Source organism: Pelophylax lessonae (genome assembly GCF_965119305.1).
Source record: "Pelophylax lessonae genome assembly, chromosome: 3".
Classification (NCBI taxonomy): domain Eukaryota; kingdom Metazoa; phylum Chordata; class Amphibia; order Anura; family Ranidae; genus Pelophylax; species Pelophylax lessonae.
This window is the reverse complement of record NC_138770.1, coordinates 108,118,691-108,132,948: the sequence shown is the minus strand read 5'-3', so window position 1 is coordinate 108,132,948 and position 14,258 is coordinate 108,118,691.

Sequence of the window (14,258 nt, the reverse complement as noted above, 5' to 3'; positions counted from 1 at the left end):
AAGTTCAATAATTGTAAATATGTTTGCACCCAAAATTATACCCAAGAGAGCCATTGTAATTTGAGGAACACTAAAAGAGGTGAAGAAATAAAGATCCACAGGACATTAGTCTACAGCAGTCCCCCCGTCCTTCCTGAGGGAAGTTTGGGAATGGAAGGGTACGGGATAATTGCCGTGTTGATTGGAGTTAACTGCCCACTCAGCAGTATATTACAAAGGTTCTCAGCCATGGTTTGTGTACCCAGGGGGGACTTCTGCTGAAAATACATTCAATACAACACTTTAGAGTTTGGCAAAAAATAAATCAGATCTAAATCAGATCTGAAAAGATATTTATAGTTTTCTCTAACAAAGGAAAATTGGAAAGTATTTATACACAATTGGGGTGTACATTAAAATTTAATAATATTTCTTTAAAGCCAAACTTTTTTTTTTTTTTGGGGGGGGGGGTATTAAAGTGATAGGACCTCTGTCAGGTTTCATTGTGTCCCTCCTGTGATGATTTACCCTCTTTGTCCTTGCGACCATTGTGAAGACTGAAATGATGTAAAATTCCAAATTTTGAGTTGACACCCAAACAGGAAAAGAGGTGAAAACTTTCAATAAAAACAATGAAGACCACTTCTTGAAGATGGCTGTACGCCAGTAAAATTTTGTTTAAAATTTTTTGTTTTTTGGAATGTTTTTTCGATTTTCTAATGGCTAGAATTTTTTGACTGCAGTAATGAGAACATTCAAAGTAGAAATGTTTCTCGAAGGAACGAAATTCTAAAAGTAAATGTTGTTTGCATTCAGTAATGTTCATTTGTTCCAAAATCGAATGTTAAACACAAAGGAAATTTGAAAGTACTTTTAAATGACCATTGTACTGAGAAATTACATATCATTTTTCGCTCAAACTTCTGTGAAAATCTACTAGCATGTAGCCAGCTTATAAGGGGACTTGCTCTCACTTCCTACTGTTTATATAGGAGAGGAAGTAAAGATAAATCTTCCTAATGAAAACTGGAGTTTTAACCTTTCCTTACTCTATCCAAAACTTAAAAAAATAAAAGTTTTGGCCCTAAATACAAGTTAAAGGAGAAGAACAGCTGTACTTCTCCTGTGGATCACAAGGGTGCAGTGTGTTCCGTACTCTTGTGACCCATTTTCAGCAGATAGCGGGCTGACGTCAGACAGCCGGTCCAGGTTGGGAAAGATATCTGCCCACAAGCCTGGACTGTCACCTGGCTCAGCCTCACAACGAGGCCCTGAGAGCCTGAGCCAGCCACTCTCGCCCCCTACACAGCCAAGCGATCCAGTGAGCGAGGGGGGGGGGCAGAGCAGAGAGCCGGTGACTGAGAGTCAGCATCTCTCTGCTCAGGGAGCTGTGTGAACCGAGTGATCAGCAGTGTTTGATCGCTCTGTTCTCAGTGTTAGCCTAGGTTCCCACTGAGGCAGGTTTGAAATAGTGTTTTAGCTGGGGGCGATTTCACAGACATCTGTGTGGGTTCATCGTCAGATGTCTATTGAAATTTCCCCCTGCAGTCGCCAAAAGTAGTGCAGAAACTACTTTTGAGAATCAGTGCAGCACCGCAAAGTCGGCGTCGCACTGATTCGGGCAGTGCTATTGCCTGCAATTGTCTCCAATTCGACATGCAATTTGACATGGGATTTGACATGTCAAATCAGACCAATGTGAACGTAGGCTTAGGACCAATTCACACCATAGAAACCCAGTCCGGATGCTTTCCGAGTGCTTTTCTGCATGAGCATTTTTGACATGTTTTTGGTGTGTTTTTGATGCAGTCCAGTGCATTTCCCCCATGCTCCTTTTTTTCTTAACCCTAAATAAGGACATATGTGATCCAGTGCATTTTTGGTGAATTTAGGTATGTTCCGGTGCATTCCAGTGCCTTTTTTATATGTTTTACAGCGTTCCAGTACAGTCCAGTACAGGAAAAATGCAGCATGTTTTACTTTATTTTCTGCAACTGGAACGCACTGGAACTGTAAGCACTGGTGTGAACTATGCCATTGGAAACCACATAACCTATTTTCCATGAGTTTTTGATGCGGTGTGACCTGGCCCTTAAAGTAGATAGAGTAGGATAGGTTAGCAGCTCTTTTTTATTGCTGTTTTTTCCTGTTGGAGAAGATTTCTATTCATGTTATGACTCAGTGACAGTGGTCACTGGGACATGAAGGGAGTAGAAATCTTATTAACGGGATCATTTTGTGGCAGAATGTCCCCATCTCCTGATAGACCGCCCAAGCTTGTTATATTTATCCATTTATGGACCTTCTCCACCTCCATGCTGCAGGAGGCCCTCCTGAATAAGCTCCAGTTCCAACCCGAGTAAGCTCTCCATTTCTCCCCTTCGTCACTTGTTTAGGCAAGGTAATTTGCCCCTTGGGCTCAAGCCCTGTCACATGAGGGGGTTACATGCTCCCCCATACCTGTAAGCCCAGCTCTGTTAACCCCAATCCTGTGAGACCTCCAATAGGACCGGAAGGGGTGTGGGCTATCAGCAGACAACGGCAAGCCGTAGCTGTTAAGGAGAGAGATAGGCTACAACACATAGGGAAACATTGGAACTGTCTGAAAATTAAAGGAATCAGTAACCTAAGGATCAGATTGATACTAAACAAGGAATTTTTTTATTTGCTAAATGTCTGTTTTTACTGTATAATGTCAACCTGCAATGTGCTGACAGTGTCTCTTTTTTCTTTTTTTAATGTTAATGTTAATGTTTACTGTTTTAATGTTTAACTTATTTTTTTTATGTTTTCCTTATGGTGAATGGATCACTAAAAGAAGATAAAAGAATGCAAAAACATCTCCTCAGCTTTCCTATTGACCTGCAAGTATACCCATCAAAGTAAAAATCAATGAACTGGTTTATTGGCAAAACCAACCTCAGCTTTTCAAAGTGAAGTCAAGATTTGTACATAAGTGCAGATGCCAAAATTTCAGAATCTAATAATTGTTTAAATGTGCAGTTTCCCTTAAATGTATGTTCAGTTTGTATTTTTTTTTTTGTTTCATCATATGCTTAGATTGAATTGCCCGTGTGTGTCACAGGTTTACTTTGACATTCATTTTTTTTACCTTAATCCCAATATTTCTCGTGGCAATTTGTGTCTTAGCAAGGAAAAAATTGCAGAAGGGCTCCTTTATATCGCTGAAATTGCATTGGTGAGCAATTTAACACATACCACAAAGTGTGATACGTGTCTGCATCATTTATATTAAATGGTTGAGGAAAGTGGAAAAATAGCACTAGACCCAATGGGTTATAGTTAGTCAGGTTAAAAAAAGACACAACTAGTTTAACCAATAAAAGGGAAAAAAAATCATACAAACCTATATACACAATTCTATACCCACAGCTGATCCAGAGGAAGGCAAAAAAAAAACAACAAAGCATGATCCAATTTGCTCCAACAGGGGAAAAAAATCCTTTCTGATCCCCCGAGAGGCAATTGGATATTCCCTGGATCAACTTTACCTATGTACCTATGTACATGCACTACTATGTACATTTAGGAAGGAATCCAGGCCCCTTTTAAAGCAATCTACTGAGATGGACAGAACCACCTCTGGAGGGAGTCTATTCCACATTTTCACAGCTCTTGCTGTGAAGAAACCTTTCCATATTTGGAGGTAAAATCTCTTTTCCTCTAGATGTAAAGAGTGTCCCCTTGTCCTCTGTGATGACCTTAAATTGAACAACTCAACACCAAGTTCACTATGTGGACTACTTAAGTATTTATACATGTTGATCATATCCCCCCATAATCTCCTCTTCTCAAAAGAAAATAAAATAAATTCAGTTCCTCTGATCTTTCCTCATAGCTGAGCTCCTCCATCTCACTGATATTGTTATTTTAAAGTTTTGATGTTGTGAACAATCTGGTTTTTAGGCAGGCAGCTCTTCTACACCCCAGAGGATCTCCACGGTCTCTTTGGCTTGCAGTGTAATGTAACAAAAATTAAAATTAAAGTGTCACACCAGAGTTTCCCCTTCATCAGGGCCTGAAAGAACATTAGGACATATCCATATCAATCCAATATCCCCTGCTCTGGGTCATATTTAAAACTAATTCGCCCATAGTATTGGAAGTATCAAGATTAATATACAAAAACTTCAGACAAATATGAGAACATGAATACTAAACTATACCATTTCAGTTCATCAATTGGGTTAAAAAAATAAATAAATAAAAAAAAAACAAAAAAGATAATAAATCAATTATTACTTTCATTATTGTTTTGTTTCATGTGTATTCATGTTCTCATATTTGTCTGAAGTTTATGTATAATAGTTTTGATACTTCCAATACTATTGACTATTTGATTTCAAAATATGACCAGAGGAGGAGATATTGTACTGATATGACATTGATATGGAGATGTTCTTATATTCTTTCTAACCATGATGAAGGGGCGATGCTCTTGGACCCCGGCATCCTATTAGCTACTTCTTGGATTACCCCCTTGACTTTTATTGGGAAAAAGTTGTATCAGGACCTCTTAGCAGTGGTGTGATAATGTGTGTTACATATTTTGAATGGGCTGCCTTTACCAAGCCCAGCTCAATGCACTCATACCATGTAGGAGCAGACTGGTGACAGCATTTTTCCATTACAGACGCACCTGTCTTACTCAGAAAAGTATGAAGAGTTTTGGAGAACTTGTGTAGTAGAGTGCTGTTTTTTTGCATATTTGTCACACTTAAATTATATAGATCTTTAAAACAAATTTTAATATTACACAAAGATAACCTGAGTAAATACAAAATGCTGTTATTCAATGACGATCTAATTTATTAAAGCGGAGTTTCCGGTCCCCAAATTAGATTTTTTTTTTAAGACTCCACTCTAACTTGGTCCACTTTATATGCAATCTTTAGATAGTGTTATTAATGTAGTCCTTTTTATTTATGTTTAAATTGAATAAAATTACCTTGATCTCGGAAGCTGGCAGGGTCCATCTCCACTGTGGGCATCTGAAGCCCTCCTGTATCTCTTTTCGGGATTAGGTGCAGCTGGCTACCCCGCATGCACCTCCCGATCTCGTGCCTGCGCGATAATGCCACCATGCCATGGGTTCGGGTGCGTCATTCTCATCAGCTGATGCCACGTCACAAAGAGCCATTGCGCACGCGCGGCTAATGGCTAACTACTCCCCCTCGACACGCACAGTGGGAGACACTACGCATGCGCACCAGTGGGCAGCGGGCAGGGAGATCTCTTATACCAAACATCCATCCGATCTCCCTGCCCCACACTGCGCGCGCTAACCCGGCCTGCAAATAATGCAATATTTCGTCACGAGGCGATTCGCAAGGATTCCTGGGATACATGACGGTGCTATCCCAGGTGCCCTTGCAAATCGCCTAGTGACGTAATCACCGAAGTGTCCGCCATCAGAGCTGCGGCACAAAGAAGAAAAAAAAAGGTATTTGCATTTAAAAAAATGATTATCATTGTGAAATATATACTGAAAGCGGAGATGATATATAGGGACTTAATAAAATGGGTGGAACTCCGCTTTAAGGAAAAAAAGCTGTGAAAACCTGCCTGGCTCTATGTGAAAATGTAATTGCCCCCTTAAACCTAATAACTGGATGTGCCACCCTTGGAGGCAACAACTGCAACCAAGCATTTGTGATAATTGGCAATGAGTTTTTCACATCGCGGTGGAAGAATATTGGTCCACTTTTCTTTGCAGAACTGTTTATATTCAGCCACAATGGAGGATTTTCAAGCATGAACGGCCTGTTTAAGGTCATGCCACAGCATCTCAATCTAATTCAAGTCTGGACTTTGACTAGGCCACTTCAAAACCTTAATTTTGTTTTGTTTTTGAGGCATTCAGAGGTAGACTTGCTGGTGTGTTTTGGATCATTGTCCTGCTGCATAACCCAAGTACGCTTGAGTTTAAGGTCACAAACTGATGGCTAGACATTCTCCTTCAGGATTTTCTGGTAGAGTGCAGAATTCATGGTTCCATCATTTATGACAAGTTGTCCAGGTCCTGAAGCTGCAAAGCAGCCCCAGACCCTCACACTACCACCATCATGTTTGACTGTTGCTATGATGTTTTTTTTTTAATGAAATACTGTGTTAATTTTACGCCAGATGTAACGGGATGCACACCTTCCAAAAAGTTAAACTTTTGTCTCATCAGTCCATGGAATATTTGTCCAAAAGTCTTGGAGGTAATCAAGATGTTTTTGGCAAATGTGAGAGCAGCCCTTGTGTTCTTTTGGTCAACAGTGGCTTTCGCCTTGGAACTCTCCCATGGATGCCATTTTTGCCCAGTCTCTTTCTTATTGTTGAATCATGAACACTGAGGCAAGTGAGGCTTACAGTTCCTTAGATGTTGTTCTGGGTTCTTTTATGACCTCCTGGATTAGTCAGCATTGTGCTCTTGGAGTACTTTTGGTGGGCTGGTCACTCCTGAGAAGGTTGGCCACTGTTCCAAGTTTTCTCCATTTGTGGATAATGGCTCTCATCATGGTTTGCTGGAGTCTGAAAGCCTTAGAAATGGCTTTGTAACCTTTTCCAGACTAATACATGTCAATTACTTTGTTTTTCATCTGTTCTTGAATTTCTTTGGATAGTGGCATGATGTGTTCTAGATCTTTTAGCGTGCTTCACTTGGTCAAAAAGCTTCTATTTAAGCGATTTCTTGATTTAACAGGTCTGGCAGTAATCAGGCCTGGGTGTGGCAAGTGAAATGTAACTCAGCTTTCCAAAAAAAGTGGTTAATCAGAGTTCATTCATGATTTAGCAAAGTGTGGTGGTGGGGGGGGGGGGATATTTCACATATGGCCATTCAGGTTTCGACAACTTTTTTCCCTTAATAAATGAAATCATCATTTCATAACTGCATTTTGTATTTTCTTGGGTTATCTTTGTGTAATATTAAAATTTGTTTGATGATCTGAATCATTTAAGTGTGACAAACATGCAAAAAAAAAATCAGGATGGGGGCAAATACTTTTTCACAGCACTGTATTTCCTGTATCACCTTTCTTTGAAGCTTGTTGCAGTGGTAACATTTTAGCAGCATTTTAAAAAAAAAGGGTCAGACTGATTTTCTGACGAGCTCCATTCCTTCCTGCAAATCATCTTATGTGTTGGGTGCAGATTACTTCCCTGCCACAACCTATCTTATGTATCCAGCAGCATAGTGGCAAAGGGGTAGCATTTTTGTCTACCAGTATATAAGGTCTTCCAAGAACAATTATGGAGTTCGTATGCTTTTTCATATGTTTGCTTCAGTTTTTTCTCTCAGACCAAAAAAAAGGTTAGTCATCTTCCATGGGAAATGACCTGTGAGAATACTGGATTCTGTTCAGCTGTTTGACTACTCTTCACCTATAGAAGCTGCCATATCTTTAATACTTGATGTATGTACTTGGATGTCTCCAGGGGCAGGGGCGGACTGAGCGGTCGGGCACTTCGGACATGGTCCGAGGGCCCGGCCGGGAGCGGGGCCCGCCGCCCAGTACATAATTAATTCACTGGGCTATCGGGGCTACGTAAGTAAGTAGTAGGAGGAGAGGGGCCCGGCGGCCGGCGGTACTTTCGTGGGAGGAGGGGCCCGGCGGCGGCGCTGCCTACTTCACTCCTGCACCAGATGCAGGGCAGAGAGACAGCCTCAGTTAGAAGACTCCACCCCCTCTCTTCAGCCGTGAAAGCATGGATCACCGTATGTTGAAAAAAACAATCCCTCCTTTCATCTGGGCGGTGGCAGACAGAGGGACAGGAAACCCTCCAGTTCAGCAGCACACAGACCATAGCCACTGAACTGGAGAGCATGTAAGATAAAGGTTAGCACGGGGAAGAGCCTGGAGCCGATCTAGATGAGGGGGAGGAGCCTGGCAACGATGGGGGAGGAGCCTAGAGACTAGGTGGAGGAGCCTGGAGCCAGGTAAGGCCAGGGAAAGGAGCTGAGTGAGACAAGGGGGAGAAGCCTGAAGATGAGGGGGAGGAGCCTGGAGCTGAGTGAGACAAGGGAGAGGAGTCTGCAGACGAGTGAGACCAGGAGGAGGGGGGAGGGGCGCAGTGGCACTGGTACCACCACAGATGAAGATTTTTCCATATCTCTGGGAGGTAGGGCATACAAACTTTTATCTTTATGCTGTCAGAATCTGGCTGTGAATTTCATTGTACCAGCAATTCCTTGTGCCATGCCCTAAGTTTCTGATCATCCCTTGTGCCATGCCTGCAGTTTGATCGCCCCCTGCACCATGCCCGCAGTCTCTGACCCCCCTTTGGGCCATGCCCGCAGTCTCTGACCTCCCCTTGTGCCATGCCTGTATTCTCTAACCCCCCCTTGTGCCATGCTTGCAGTCTTTTACCACCCCTTGTGCCACCCCTTGTGCCATGCCCGCAGTCTCTGACCACCCCTTCTGCTAATGCCCGTAGTCTCTGACCACCCCTTGTGCCATGCTTGCAGTCTTTTACCACCCCTTGTGCCATGCCTACACTCTCTGACCGCCCATTGTGCCATGCCTGCAGTCTCTGACCACCCCTTGTGCAATGCCCGCAGTCTGTGACCGCCCTTTGTGCCATGCCCACAGTTTCTGACCATCCCTTGTGCAATGCCCACAGTCTCGGATCGTCCCTTATGCCATGCCTGCAGTTTTCGACTGCCCCTTGTGCCATGCCCGCAGTCTCTGACCGCCCCTTGTGCCATGCCCACAGTTTCTGACCATCCCTTGTGCCATGCCCACAGTCTCGGACCGTCCCTTATGCCATGCCTGCAGTTTTTGACTGCCCCTTGTGCCATGCCTGTAGTCTATGACCATCCCTTGTGCCATGCCCGCAGTTTTTGACTGCCCCTTGTGCCATGCCTGCAGTCTCTGACCGTCCCTTGTGCCATGCCCGCAGTTTCTGACAGCTCCTTGTCCCATGTCCGCAGTCTCTGACCATCTCTTGTGCCATGTCCGCAGTCTCTGATCATCTGTTGTGCCATGTATGCAGTCTCTGATCGCCCCTTGTGCCATGCCCTCAATCTCTGATCATCTGTTGTGCCATGTATGCAGTCTCTGATCGTCCCTTGTGCCCTGCCCTCAGTCTCTGACAGCCCCTTGTGCCATGCCCGCAGTCTCTGAATGCTCCTTGTGCCATGCCCGCAGTCTGTGACCGCCCCTTGTGCAATGCCCGCAGTCTGTGACTGCCCCTTGTGCCATAGACACAGTTTCTGACCACCTCTTGTGCCATGCCCACAGTCTGTGACCGCCTCTTTTGCCATGCCCGCAGTTTCTGACTGCCGCTTTTGCCATGCCCGCAGTCTCTGACTGCCCCTTTTGCCATGCCTGCAGTCTCTGACCGCCCCTTTTGCCATGCCCGCAGTCTCTGACCGCCCCTTGTACCATGCCCGCCCCTTGTGCAATGTCCGCAGTTTCTGACTACCCACTGTGCCATGCCCTCAGTCTCTGACTGCCCCTTATGCTATGCCTGCAGTTTCTGACCATCCCTTGTGCCATGCCCACAGTCTCGGACCGTCCCTTGTGCCATGCTTGCAGTTTCTGACCACCCCTTGTGCCATGCCTGCAGTCTCTGACCACCCCTTGTGCCATGCCCGCAGTTTCTTATTGCTCCTTGTGCCATGCCTGCAGTCTCTGACCGTCCCTTGTGTCATGCCAGCAGTCTCTTATCGTTCCTTGTGCCATGTATGCAGTCACTGACCATCTCTTGTGCCATGTGCACAGTCTCTGATCATCTGTTGTGCCATGTATGCAGTCTCTGATCATCTCTACTGCCATATATGCCGTCTCTGACCATCTCTTTTTGCCATGTATGCAGTCACTGACCATCTCTTGTGCCATTTATGCAGGCTCTGATTGTCTCTTGTGGCATGTATGCAGTCACTGACCATCTCTTGTGCCTTGTATGCAGTCTCTGACCATCCCTTGTGCCATGTCCACAGTCTCTGACCATCTCTTGTGCCATTTATGCAGTCTCTGACCATCTCTTGTGCATTGCATGCAGTCTCTGTGGACAGTAATGTAAGGGGGAGCTCTGTGGTCTCTTGTGTAAAGGTGACTGTGGTGACCAGAGACTTTTTTTACATCAGAGTTTCCCTTTACACCAGAGTCCAGAGCAAAGCCTCCTACATCAGAGTCCTTAGAGTTCTCCTTTACATCAGGGTCCACCATGTTCTCTTTTACGTCAGGGTCCACAGAGTTCCCACTTACACTGTAAAGGAAAACCCTGTGTTGGGTTTTATTACCCTGAACTTCATATAAATGGAGAAATATGTTTTTGTTATACCTAAAACACATTGCTAGTCACACTAGTAACATATGCGATTTAACACAATATATAGCCTAAATATTGATATTTGCACTGTTTTGCACTGAAATTAGCCATTTTATGTAATTTTTTGAATTATCTATTAAAAATGTGGCTCTGTTAGTAAATTTTGAACACCCTCTCAGTAAATTTCACTCAGGGGGTTGGCAACACTGCACCCCATTATAGTGCCCCCTCCCCCCACTATGTATCCTGAGCACCGCTTGCCCATCGCCAGTGTCTGGGCCTGGCATAGCAGGTGCCGCCAGATAGAGGGGAGGGAGAAGAGCAGACACACGTCCGCCCTCCTCCCCTTCTTTTGGAGGAGGGATGTGGGTGTGGCTGGAGGCGGGACACGGGTGTGGCTGGAGGTGGGGCAAGGGTGTGACTGGAGGCGGAACATAGGCGGGGCCTGGAAGGGGGCCCTTGATTTATTTTGCCCGGGGGCCCTGAGGGTTCTCAGTCCGCCCCTGTCCAGGGGTGAGTAGAAGACTATAGTAGCTGAACAATGAAGCATTGAATAAAACATAGTATCAGCTAGAAAAACCAGGGCAGCGATCAAGACAAGCCTAAGGTCAGAGAGAAAAATATCAGAAACAGACCAAGAACGTTGAGTCATTATGGGAGAAGCCAAAATTGAAATTGGACAATGAAGAATTGGAAAACCCATAATAAATGGACAAACATAAGACAGGGGAGATGGGGATCCCCAATTTAACTAATGTAAGCACTTTAATGGATGGCAGAATATACAATATGGAGCTTTATCTGGGTATTCTATGTTTCACAAGACTCAGAAGTGCAAGAACAGAGAGGCACAAGGTGTAGTGGAGTAAATAAACTTGAATGAATGCCATAGCACCAAAGAACACAAAATGGCAAATACATACCTTATAAGATCTTACTATGTATCATTTCACATGAGACTGTAGGCTTGTCACGGGCACATTCTGACATAAATGATCCAATGGTCTCTGTAGGATGATGCAGAACAAAGGATATATATATATATATATATATATATATATATACATGAACAGATAAAATAAAAAAATACACACTTTATGGGACAAGTGTAAGAGATTCCAATCCATCATCGTTTCCAACAACATGTTGGTCACTATGAAAGGTTGCGGAGGGTGGATTGATAAACACAATATGACAAAGGCAAGGTTGCGTAATTTCAGCAAATAAAAACAAATTGACCATCAGGGTCACTACATGTCCCACAACATTAATCAGTGGACCAGTAAGGACACCTCCTAGAATACATAGTGATAGTGAGGATGGAGTAGCTAGCCCACTAAATCTACATTTTTGTAGATAGTTAAGGTTTGCTTTCATCAGATGTGTTTCCTGGAGACAAATAATTTTGTCATTTACATTGTGAATTAATTTAAATACCTGAATGCATTTAAGAGGGGAACCAAGGCCTGTGATTTCCTAGGACGAAAAACTGTATTGTTAAGTCATTAGTAAATCGTAAAATGGAAATATCAGACCAAGGGGCACCCAAGCCAGGACCATCAGAGATGCCATTCCCACTTTTTGTTGGTGGACAGAACAATTCAAATAATGGCTAGCCATTAGATCTTTTTTTAGCTAAGCCATGTGCAGTCCCACTCTGTTATTAATGTACTTTACATTCAATACACCCCAGCAGGAAGAATAATTCAGCATTAGGTCTCTGTCTGTGTGCTTATCTCTCCCCGACTGTCCATTCCCAGAGCTTCCCCTAATGGAATCTAAGTCCATTTGATGTTCCAATAAAGTCTTCTTTTGGCCTGCTATAAAGATGATGCACAGAGGTGTTGTAAAATCTACAAGTCAACTACAGGCAGCTGTTTGAACTAAATCCCAGTTTCTCATATGACTCATAAACTGGTTACATGGTGAGGAAATTCCCTGAAAGCTTTTTGGCAGGCAGCGCTGGTCTGACCAGTAGCTAAGAAACACATCTACTTCCAGCATGGAAAAAAGAGAGTGGCTCTAGACATCAGTTTTTACATGCAAGGTCATCGTCAAAGTGTTTTTCTTTTAATTAGGGCTAAATAATTTGTGATTTCTTACTGGGTGTTAAACAAACTCCTCCAGCTTGAGTATAATCACCGCTATGTGTAGGCATAATGCATTAAACCATACAGAGTGTGGGCATTAATTAAAGGGCAACCCCACTTAAAATGGAAGGAAAAAAATTCAAAGTATTCTAACAATGCAAAAAGTTGAACTAGGCCTATACCTTCCATCATTCTGATATTAGAAAAAGGGACGCCTTTTAAAACAAAGTTTGTAGACAAAGGACACAACCCTGATGAACCACCAGACGACCAAGTTTTGATTTGCAAAGAATTATTGCTTTTGTATCACCAGTATGTTTTCATTTATACTAATACTATACTATACATAAAAAGAATGTTTTTTTTAATAAAATAAAAATAAAATACATTTTATAAAGGTCTATTCATCAGATTAAAAGGACAGTTGAAAAGGAAAGAAGGACTGAAAGATTTAGTTACTAAAGAGGGACAGTCTCGGGGGCGTGGCTACGATGTGAAGCTGAGCGGACGCACTGGGCTCGAGCTCCGCTCCTTACCTAATCCTTCTGACTCCATCGGCGTCCATCTCTCTTCTTTGCCTCACCTCTGCCTCCACCCTGGGGTCCAGGAGAACGGATGGCACCTCGCGGGCTCCTCTGCTGTCCCCGGGGAAGATCCGTTCCACCAAATCCTCCGGGAGTGCTTTGCGGCCTACGGGTCCTGCGGCGGCCATCTTGGACACGCGGCCTCTTCTACCCAGCATGTCGGCTGGCACACAGACTGATGCGGACCTGGGTGGCCCCTCAAATCCATCTCCATCTGATATCCTGGAGGCTATCAAGGCATGTAAGGATACCCTCACTGTTAAGATGGACTACCTTGCTACAAACATCAGCCTCATCCGGCATGACTTGGATAGATTTCGTACCAGGATGTTGGAGGCCGAGGACCGTATATCCCACCTGGAAGACTCCACCCGGACCGATTCTAGGAAGTTACACGCCCTTCAGCTTCAGGTCAAGGCCTTACAAGATCAGGCCATAGACACTGAAAACCACCTCCAGTGCAACAACATCCGGATCCTGGGACTGCGGGAGCAGACCGAGGGCGCTAGACCGGCGGAGTTCGCAGGGAGACCTTCCTTACTTCCCTCCAGGATCTCCCTGCCATGCACAGGGTTCCCCCGACCCCTCCGATTTCTGGTGCACCGCCTCGGCCTTTCCTCGTTAGATTACTTAACTACCGGGATCGGGACCGATTGCTGGCTGCGGCCCGCGCCAAACAGGATCGATACGACAACGCTAAAATCATGCTGTTCCCGGACTACTCGCCGGAGGTACAACGCAGACGTCGTCTCTGGGTGATCGACGGGGATCGGGCCCGCTTTTTCGATGATCCGGGGGAGGCGGCTGCCTGGCTGGATGTTCGTTAATCACTCCCCTTCTGCTGATTGCTTCCCCGGCCTGTCCCCACCACCGCTGAGATTGCCGCAAGTATCTGAGCCCTCATTTCTGTTATCTCTGTTTTTACCCCCTATATTGCTTGTTGGCTCCTAGGCCCGTCCTGACTGTCATTCTCTTGTTGGTGGGGATCGGCCGGTCCCTTGCACTGGCTTTCCCCCACTTGGAGCCCTGCCATACCCTCTGCCTCCCTTGCCCTCTCCTTCTTCCTTGTCCTTCATGATGCCTCTGGATCCAGATGTTAGTCTGCATCGATGGATGCCTGCTGTTCAGGAGCCATTCCTCTGATGCCTCTTCTTCTCCCACCTCACACTGCTCCTGTTGTGTTGCTGTTTTTTTTTTTTGTTCTTTACTCCATTTGCCCTCATAAACTTTGAGACTGTGAGGGTTGCCAACCGTTTTTGGTGACAGTGGCCAGCCTTTTTTTTTTTTTGTTCTGGGTATAGACCGTCCCTTGGTCTCCTCA